Genomic DNA, 10,530 nt, shown 5'->3' with positions numbered 1-10,530 from the left:
GCGCAGTGGCCCCCAGCTCACATGGTTATAAGACTGTAAAGCTTTGGTTGCCTGCCCAGCAACCCCCTCACATGAATTCACCCTTGCTCTTCTACATTTCCTTTTCCAACAGTGTCTGTATTGGTCTTATTCTTGCCTCAGCAATTGCAATTAAGAATATCTACAGCTATACATATATATATATATATATATATACATACATATACACACACACACACACACACACACACACACACACACACACACACACACACACACACACACACACACACACACACACCGGGCCACCAGTCAGGAGCCACTTCATTAGTTCACAGCAAAACTCCCACGATAGTGAGAACCAAGAGGAGAAGTGACAACCATCTGCTAGCTGTCATGGGGAGAATATCACACCTGATGCATCACAACACATTTGGGCACAAACACATGGAGCTTACATCACATGCATCAAGGTAGGCGTTTTGGGGAGGGAATCCCCCCCCCAAAAAAAGAACACAGAAGTTTTTGACAGATTGGAGTGATTCAGCTGAAATGATGCTGTGAAACACCGTCATCAGGATTTAGTGAAAAATGTCGGATTTCATTCTTTCATTCATCTTATCGAAGGAACCTGCATGATACATTAAGGTCAGAAATAAAACTTGAGAGCTCTAGGAATCGAATTTGTACGGGAGCGCATCACATGCACCGCAGACTGGACATTGTGTTCTCTCATTTCCCCGAGTCTCTTCCTCCTCGCAGCAGCCCAATCACCGTGACGTCCTTGAAGAGGACAGTTTGGCCATAAGACCTGTTTTTCTTTTTTTCTCCGCCACTCCATCTTCCACCTCCTCCCTCCCTGCCTCCCTCCCTCCCTCCTGCCCGCCTCACCTCCGTTTAATCCTCCTCCTCCTCCGTCTGATTTATATGGCTGGGGTGAAGACAATGGCCACTCCGAGTGGAGGATGGGAATTAAGAGAGGGGGACGGTTTCATTGGCATCGCCGCTCGCCCCATTCAGCCCACTGGGCTGTGTTTGACTGAACACGCTTGAGGCCTGAGACTATAAACAGCCACCGCTGTCCTTGGGGAGCAGATCTCTCGGGACGACAGCCAATGAGGGATGACCTCTGGCCCCATATACAGTTCACTGTGTGGATATGTGTCTATTTCTATTTCTATAAAGTAAAGAGAAACGATCCGTACGAGCAGTGACAAGACGGACGTTTCATTGGAAGCTCCAAATTTCACACACTTGGGTATGTGATAATCTAGAAGTTTGTATTATGATGGCACATTCGGTAACACGGCGACCTCACATATAGTCAACAGATAATTTGTCCTAAATTGTCTTAAATCATGTCAAAAATGTCAAAAATAAGACATTGTGTGACGTGTGAGGAATATACAAATAGACAATAAATCACTTGCTTTGCCGTGGTCCACCGAACGACAAGTAAGCGGAATTAAGTCGGCCGCCTCCTCTCTATAGGTGGGCTTCCTAATATGCAATTACACGAAGCTGCTTCTTTGTGAAGGACACTCGAGCGGCGGCGGCGGCGGCGGGCTGGGTGTGTTTCGTGCCGCACTGAGACAAACGAGACGGAAAGGGAGGGAACGTCGTTACAGTTGACGCCACGGGGGGGGGGGGGAGAAGAAAAAAACCTCACGCGGCAGAAGAGTCGACGGCAATTTGACGAACAGCGGCTCCGGCAAGTGGAAGAAAATGTGCTGATAACGAGGGGGTGGACTCTCACTTTCCGATGAAAACTTTGTCCGGTGGTATGTGGTTACTGGTGTTCCCAGCTTTTGTCGCTCGTTTTCAGTTTGCACCACATGCAGGCATTCCCAGCTCTTTGGGTGGGAGGTAGGAGGCGTTCGGGGGGGGGGGGGGGTGGAGGAGGGTGAGGCGGGTGGATAGTGTGTGCGTGCGTGTCTGTGCGTGTGTGTATGTGTGTGGCGTATCCCCTCGGGGATAAACAGGTGAAAAATACACTCCATCAGTTTAAATGCATGCCTCCAATTTTCACCCTAGGTGGGGAAGGTACAACGTCTGATTTGAAGGAAGCCCGGCTTCATCGACTTTGCACTCCTCACTTGTGGCTAAGGCGGTGTGAACATTTAATGAAATGACTCTGTTTAATCCCGCAGGTTCTTTGAAAGTAGAAAAAAAAAAAAAAGGAAAGCAAAGTCGAACACATCCTTTTTTTTTTTTTTCTTTTACATCGCCAACAGGTGATGGAGGCACGGAACAGAGTGTGGGAGAACCGGGAGACGGAGACAATGGAGGAGTGCGGGGGGGGGGGGAGGCGATCCGGGGGGCTGTAATGGGGAGCCGGGTGCCGTTTTGGGAGGCTGCGGTGGGTTTTTTTTGTCGGCGGGCTCGACTGTTTAAACGCTCGCAGACGCCCATGCGTGTCGAGACTGCCAATCCTTTGGGAAATCAGGACCCGGGAAGCCGTCAGGCTCCCTGGGAAGATCCCCCGTTTCCAAGCGCAGAGAACTGACATATTGAAATGCGAGGCGGCCGAACCACCTGCCACATCTAAAGGTTTGACGGGAGGCTCCGACGAGGCAGACAGGAGCGGGAAATGGGTCTCATTTGTTAAATTTTCAGATCTCATTGCCTCCTTTCTCTTCCTGTCTCTCCTGCCTCTCCAGATTCATCATCATTGAGCTACAACTTTTGGAACAGCCGGGGTCTCTCTCCGTAATGAGAACAGCCCCCTAGATATTATTGATCTATGTCCTCAATTACCTTCCAACGCTCAATTATTTAATAGAGCCGCAGCTCCTTCACTTCCAGAAGTTGTTCAAAGGGAAGAGAGGAAGTCTCCCATCGTGCGTCTTCCTGGCACAGATGAAGCGCTCGTGCTGCCGCGCGTCTTCTCTGATTGATTCCGCACTATAATGTGGTCTCCGGGGTCATGTTGTGTAAAGCAAGCACTTCTGAAAGTTGCCCCCTCCACCGCCCCTGCACAGTCAAAGTGACCACAAGAACTCCCGCCGAGTTCACAGCGGTGTCACTGCGGCGCCTGTGAAGCAATTTGTGGGATTATCTGGTTTCATCGCGCAGCCCAGGTCCCCACCCTTTTGCTGGTGAGAGGTAGGGAACGTGGGCCAAGCGGGGTCGACGTGAGCCGACTCTGCTGCCAGACGGCAGAAAGAGGAAGCGGCGGTGAAAGGCGGCGTAATCAGCCAGGGGTTCATCAGGATGCTCGACTTCATTGAGACGCGGCGCATGCTCGGTGGGAGCCGAGTGAAGCGCCGCGCGCTTTAGTCGTCGAGCTTACATCAGTCAATCAAAAACGCGCCACTCTGAAAGTGGAGGGCAAGTTTAGCTTGTCTGCACTGATCTCTTACAGGAAGCGTGTAAAGAAAACAAGTTTGGGCTGTTTTTTTAAGTGTAAATGACTCCCGGGCATTTTTTTTTTTAGGAAGAAGAAGAAGAACTTCATTTGACTTGTTTTCATCTCTGCTGACTACCCCGGGGATTCGCAATACAACTGTGTGCGTGTGTGTGTGTGTGTGTGTGTGTGTGTGTGCGAGGAGGCCTGGGAGGAAGAGGAGGAGGAGGAGGAGGGAGTGAGGTTACCCTTGAATATCGAGAGAGAAAAAATGCTGAATGTCTATTGATCTGACTCACATTCAGCCGTATTTTGAGAATTTGTTGACGCTTCCTGTTTGTTCATCTGCACCCTGACAAACTGAGCACCTGGTAAAGGAAACCGCAGAGCGCACGGCCTTGAACTGGCGGAGCTGAGGAGTTCATTTAAACCCCCCACACGCTCATGGGATTGACATTCACACATTCAGCTGAGCAGAATATAAATTTCATTTTCGCCGAAAATGTCCGAGATCCCACAAAATATGCATTATATTTTATTCATTTTTTTTTTAACGCCTTAAATGTGCAGTGGCAGTATTCTGTACACCTGGAAAGAAATTATCCCACAACTCTCCAGTGTCTGTGGCCCTGCTGAGACTTTTATTCTGTTTGGCTTAATTGTTTGCTTTTATGGCCCTTAACATCGCTCTTTTAACTCCCCGCTCGGATCAATCTTGTTTTCCGGAGGTGGCGGATAGCTTCTCGCAGTGATACAAAGCCAGCAGCTAGTAGCTAATTTTCTCTGGTCCGGTGTGTTTGGCAGTGGTCAGGCGGCGAGTTTATCAGCTCTAAACAGCTCCCTGGTGCGGCGAGAACTGGGATTAATTTGCTGGTAATTAGCGAGCGGAGAGGGAAGAGACAGGTGATCGTTCACCTCTGCCCCTCACCCCCCGCCCGACTCACTCTGCCGGATCGATCGCTGATATAAAAACCTAGATTTTTCTAATTTATTTATTTTTACCGTTGATTGATAAACATGTTAAGTAAATTAAGAAGGGGCTCCTTCAGCAGGTGCCGCTCGCAGTGGCAGAACTTCAAGGGAAACCGGCATCGTTATTGACGAAATGTCAGCTCAATCCCTCAGACTGCGGCTGTCTGGAGGCTGGGAAAATATCCTGTTACTGCCGTTGCATTGCGGTGTGTTAATGCAGAGTTAGAACTTTAACCTCGGGGACACACACCACTGACTTAAAGTAACAAGCTGCCATTCACTTTTAATAGCGCGCCGGCAACACTTTCTATGAGGGGCACATCGCCGCTCTGCAGTGTGTTGTTGTGCGCTGTGGCAACTCTCGCACACAGCTAATGATCCCTGGTACGCTGCATGAATTGCCATTAAATGCTGGCGATCAAACTGCTAATGAGTTTGTTTTTTTTGTCGGGATATGCAGCGTATAGCTTCTCTCGTAATGGTAAATGCATTATCATAAGCTTATACATGGTGGGTTTTTATTATTATACTGCATTGACTTTTGATGAGTAATAAGCGTTCTTACATCTAAATCTTCTATCATCTCTAGGGGGGGGAAAATAGATGGAGAAAATGTATGACATGATCCATTAGTCCGCTTTTAGGTGAGGACCGATCAGAATTATCCGTGCATTTGAAAGCTGTGTTAAACTTCTGCCACTTTTCAGATATTTTTCGCGTTGTAGACTGCAGTGGAACAGCCGTGCGTGATTCATCTCCTCAAAAAAAATTAGCATATTTAACCCTCTGTTTGCTGCCTCCTATTAAAATTGTGACTCGATAACTTTGGCCAGAAAAAAACAGCCGGCTGAGTAGCTTGAGACTAACTGTGATGAGGCACCAGTATTTACAAAGGAACTGCATGTTTAGCACACACATTGTGAGCAGTAAAGACAAAGGGAATTCACTGGGATTGGAGATACATTATTATCATACAACATTGGTCAGGGTAATTTTGTGTACTTGGTACTTTTTAGATCATTATTTTCAGCATCTATCTGTTGCGCACACACACCTACAGGCGCAGCTATGAATCACTATGAATAAATGAGAGCACTACCATTAGAAGTGAATTCCCTGCATGGCGCACTACGGATGTGGGCTTCGAAGCAGGCGTTGCCACAAACGCCTAAACAAGCAAACAAAGATTCATCTGTGACGAGTGAACTGGTTCTCCGTGGTGCATGCACGTGTGGCGAGGCGTTGTCTGCACTCCACCACAGCCAGCCAGATATGCGACGGACATCAGGGTATTTTCAAGCCGAACATCTTCTCCCAGGATTGGAATTTTTTTTTTTTTTTTTTTTTTTTCCCCGCCAGTTCTTGTCGTCTTTCATGTGTGTATGCACGTAAAACACCGGTTGTGTGGCGGAATAACGCATTTTCTGATGCGACAGGTCGGACATGTCCTCTCAAAGTGAAGCAATTTAACGCTGCATCACGACAGAAAAAGGCCCAGCATTAGGAGCCGTGCTGCTGTTTAAGTAGCGCAGTGAATTTTTAAAAGCGGTGCCTCAGGCAGGTGTACCAGTGAGTTTCAAAGACCACCAGCGCCCTCTAGTGGCCAAATATGCCAGTGCGCATGAAGACTGCATGGGCTCGTGGAATGAAGACGTGTACACATCATACATCACCTAGAATCTAGATAGATAGGGATCGTGCACTGACATGCAATTACAATTGTACAATTCCTTAAATATTTTTGTCAGATGTACTGTTATTTGTGACTGTCACAGGTTTCACGGCAGTACAAACACACATTTAACAAAATGATCGCATACTGACATTTAACAAAAGCGCTTTAAACATGGCACTGCCACACAAACGAATAACCTGGGTGCAACATTGTGCAAAAGTGTGTGGGTTAACAGCTTTGCCACTGAACTTCAAAACTTACTCAAAACAATCATTAAAGAACCAACATAAAACCGTGGTCATCAACAGATCTGTCAGGATTAAAGCCTGTTTTTAAGTGAGGGGCGAGTTATTTTTTTTGATGAAAAGAAGTATGCGGAAGTGGTTTGGGTTTTTTTGTTTTGTTTTGTGTTTTTTTTTTTTCACGGACTCGTGCAGCTTCGGTAGCACCATGTCTGTGATAATGTGACGACTGGGAATCTCATACCTCGACTCCAGTACGCAAATAAGACGTCGGAAACCCAGACCATCGGCCACGGACAGTGACGGGCAGCTCACCCAGGACAATGTACGGGTTCCCTCCGGCCATTTTTCTTCCGACTCGCCCGCGTCATGTCCACTGAAGTTGCCGGTGCCACGAGTGAACTCCTTCCATTCTGCGTTGTGCGGGGATTTCAAATGTTTTCTGAAGTTACTTGTGTTGTAAGTGGTAGATTTGGTCGCTCGAGACAGTTTGGGCTGAACGTGGTTTGCTTTCTGGTTGAATTCCTTTCGCGCTCGCTCTCGTCCGCCTGAAAATGTTTCCGCACCGCTGACGTCACGTGACTCCTCACTGCCAGCGTTGCAGTCAATTAACGTAAATTGCCACTGCCGCAAACTGGTATCGGGTACTCAAGCCCGGTTTCGGTACCGATAATGGTACGGATGCATCACTACATAGATTTTAAATGAACAAACTGCATGATTTGGACTAAAAGTGAACATTTATTTTGCAGCTCTCCTTTCAAAATGCTTCTTCTTGTATTTGCTAGCTGAAGACAGTACTATCATAACTAATTCCAATTTTCTTTCCATGCAATTTTTATTTTTCCCGCCCCAGCAGCTGCGTGGCATATGGTAGAGACACCACTCTGCGCCTCAAAGGACTCCTCTGAAGGAAGTCCATGTAATCTTCCGGTTTATTATAGAGATGAATAAAAACGTGGATTTTGTCACAGTGGGACTGAGTTTCAGTCACTTCAAACCGAAAACAAAAAGTGAAACGCTGCCAAAGAGGAGGTCAGCAACTATATATCGCCCCTGGGCTTTTAAGGGTGACATTTTAGATAGCCAGAATACTGTTCCTGGGTTAACATTTCCATGTCTTGACACAGCTTTTCTTTTTTTTTTCATCATTACACTTAATTGTCTCACTAGTGAGAGACACTTACGCAGCCTCTCGCTGAGAAAATTGAATATCCTCCTCCAGTGAATCCTACTGTGTCTTACTTTGTGCTGCTTGTCTTGTTTTCACTGCATGTGTCAGGTTTGGTGCAATAAAACCGCATTTGCCACCAAAATTTTAAATGATCGGCATTTACTGTTTTTGGGGGGTGGGCCATTTAATTAAGTGTGCATGTGCAAACTGTGAAGCTGCATTGGTGTTGAATGTCGTGCTGCAAGTGCAAAGTAGGGAACACGGCAGAAACGGGTCATCTTTAACACAGCGCTGAAAATCATCTCACGACTCTTTCTTTTTTGAAGGCTTTTTGTTTTTCAAGCCTCTTAAAAACTTTCAAATATCTACACTTATGGGTCAGGTGTTCAAGGGCATAAGCACGCGCAGCCACTTTCCCAGCACCGGATCTGAAGTGTTGCCACCAGATATTTTCTCACATCCCAGTGGAACTACACACCAAGTTGTGGCAGTCATGGAGGGCACTAAAGCTTACAGATTGTATTTTTCCCCAGGAACATTTACTATCTTTTGGCAGACTGTGCGTCATTAAAAAACAGTAAGAAACATTAAAGTGAAAGATTTAAACTACGAGGGGTTCACTTTAAACTTAGTTAATTTATTGTCCGAGGTGGGAGGCGGTAAGGGAGTAGAGAAGAGCAAGAATGAAATAAAACAGTGGATATTCCTCCTCATTAATATACAGAAAACAGTGCCAGTGAAAACATCTTTATCATGCTGAATCTTGGATCAATGGCTGCAAGTCATTTTGCATCCGCCCACCTTTCAGAAAGTGTGGGTACCTGTGTGAATTTGCTCTTTGTGATGTTTGAAGGGGTGGTGATACCACACAAGAGACCCCTCCCAGGTTAGTAACGACAACACCAAGGGAAACCGCTTCGTGTCCACCTCGTTTCTGCCCCCCAAATACCACCCCCGCACCCTACCAAAGACACAGGAGGTCCAACGTAGAGCTGAAAACTAAGTATTTTTATAGTAATATGTAGATGATGTAAAGGCGGCTGTGTGCCTGGCGCAGACAATAACATACTGTTTACAAATTACATTTAGACCAGTTTGAATTATTCCAGAAAGTTGCTATTTGTTGCAAAACAACAAAGCATCAGGACGTCTTCAGAACAAATTGTAAACAGAGGGATAAACACAATGTTTTCATCTGGTGATCTATCATTTTGTTTTGTTGTTGCTTCTTTTTAATCAATTAACCGTGCATGGTGTCAGTTGGGTGCAGGTCTGGATTTGGACGTTTGGACATTTCCTCTGAAGCCTTACATTTTCATGTCAGCGAGGGTTTCAAAGCAGTATTGGATATCCATATTGGTCAACGCTAAACACACATAATTCAATTTTATTAGAATTATTGCTTTATTTCAAGCCCCTGATAAGCCGCAGTGATTTGGTGACCACTCCTACTTCTCCTTGACATAACCTGGACTTGTTTCTGTGTGTGTTTATGTTCGACTAAACAAAGAGTTCGACTGAAACCAAAGGGTCCAAAGTGATATCCTTAATGGAGAGGCAGCGCCCTGACCTCCTCCACCCCTTCTTCTTCCGATTGGATTCGGTGACGTCGTCTCGAGGGCGTGGCCTGCGCACAGGTGGACACGGCAAAGGTGTTTGTCGGTGGGTGGCGAAAATGCACACGGAGCCAAAGCAGTCGGCATTTCACGGCGGCGCCGCTGCTGCTCGGGCTCAGGTTCGCCTCTCTCCTCCTCCGGCATGGCCCGCAGCTGCGTGGGGACCTGCGCTACCTTGTTCTTCCTGGCCGTGGTGTTCGACGTGACCGGCCTGGTGGTGCTGCTGGTCGGGATCTTCGGCAACCTCAGCTCCGAGGGCCGCTTCTACGGGGATTTCCTCATCTACACGGGCTCGCTCATCATCTTCCTCAGCTTGGTGTGGTGGGTGCTGTGGTACACGGGCAACGTCCGGTTGTACTCGGAGGAACGCCACGGCTCCCTGGACATCAGCTTGACTCACTGGGCCAGGAAGTTGTCCGAGAGGCTCTCCTCCACGAGTGGGAGCAAATCCAAGGAGAAGAAACAGCAGCAGCAGCAGCAGATGAGCGGGAGCGTGCGCGCCTCCTCCGCCGCCGCCGCCGCCTTGCCGCCGGTGCCGTGTCGGGTTTCGTGGGAAGAACGAGGCGGCAGCGGATCCGTGTCAGGTCATGACAACAAAGGCTTTGACTCCCGGACAGAGTTCGTGGCCCCAGCTGACAGGAACGTGGAGCTCGGAGTGTTGAGGAGCGCAGAAGTGGCCCGGCGAGCCGCGGAGGACAGAGCAGAGAGGCTCCTCTGACATCATCTCCCTCCTCCAGCTGCTGCTGCTCTACAGTAAGCATCACCTCAATCAGTGCAACTCTTTAAACTTAGAAAGAACTTAGAAGAACCACACAACTGCATGTTTCTAAGAGTTCACGAATGAGCTTGAAATGTTGCATCCTGTGTCAACTATACTTTACCCCTGTCTCAAAGTCCAAATCTTTTGCTTCTTTTGCCTTTCACACATTATATGAAAATGTGCAACAGCACACAGTTCTAGAAATCACCCCATTTGTGATGCAATAATGGGTCTTGACTTGAGTTTGGCTTGAGTTTGTCAGCTTCTACACCCCACGAACCCACCGCCCACTCGCCACGCCTCCTGGGATTTCGCCAAGTTCACAATCCAGTCTAGCAACACAAATTATTAACTTGACTGTGAAACAACTACCTTTACTTTTGACATAGTTTCAAGTGCAAACTGCATGGTGTTGTGCTGGCTAACAACACTATGAACAACTTCATGGTGTTGATGTATCCATCTCACCCATGTCATCTGTCATCATCATGTCCAACTCCAAATTTCAAACACTGAAATGAATAGAAGTTTCTGTGGGTCGTTAGCAACAAAACACGCTCTCTCAGTCCAGCTTTGGTTCCGCCTTGTTTTCTCCACTTTCGTACAACAACAAAGGAAGCTGAAACCCAGGCTTTGTAGCAGGAGGCTGCAAACATGAAGGGCCAAATGTGCCGTTTCATGGGTGTCTGAGAAGTTTTTGGGACAATGAATTTGTGCGAGACTGCCCCCGCTGGAGTCCGGGATGAAAAATAAAGGCCTTGAAACG

Source organism: Nelusetta ayraudi, unplaced genomic scaffold (assembly GCF_046127955.1).
Source record: "Nelusetta ayraudi isolate G7.1 ecotype Tasmania unplaced genomic scaffold, CSIRO-AGI_Nayr_v1 ptg000042l, whole genome shotgun sequence".
Classification (NCBI taxonomy): domain Eukaryota; kingdom Metazoa; phylum Chordata; class Actinopteri; order Tetraodontiformes; family Monacanthidae; genus Nelusetta; species Nelusetta ayraudi.
The sequence above is the reverse complement of the archived record's forward strand: the minus strand, read 5'-3'. Positions refer to the sequence as shown.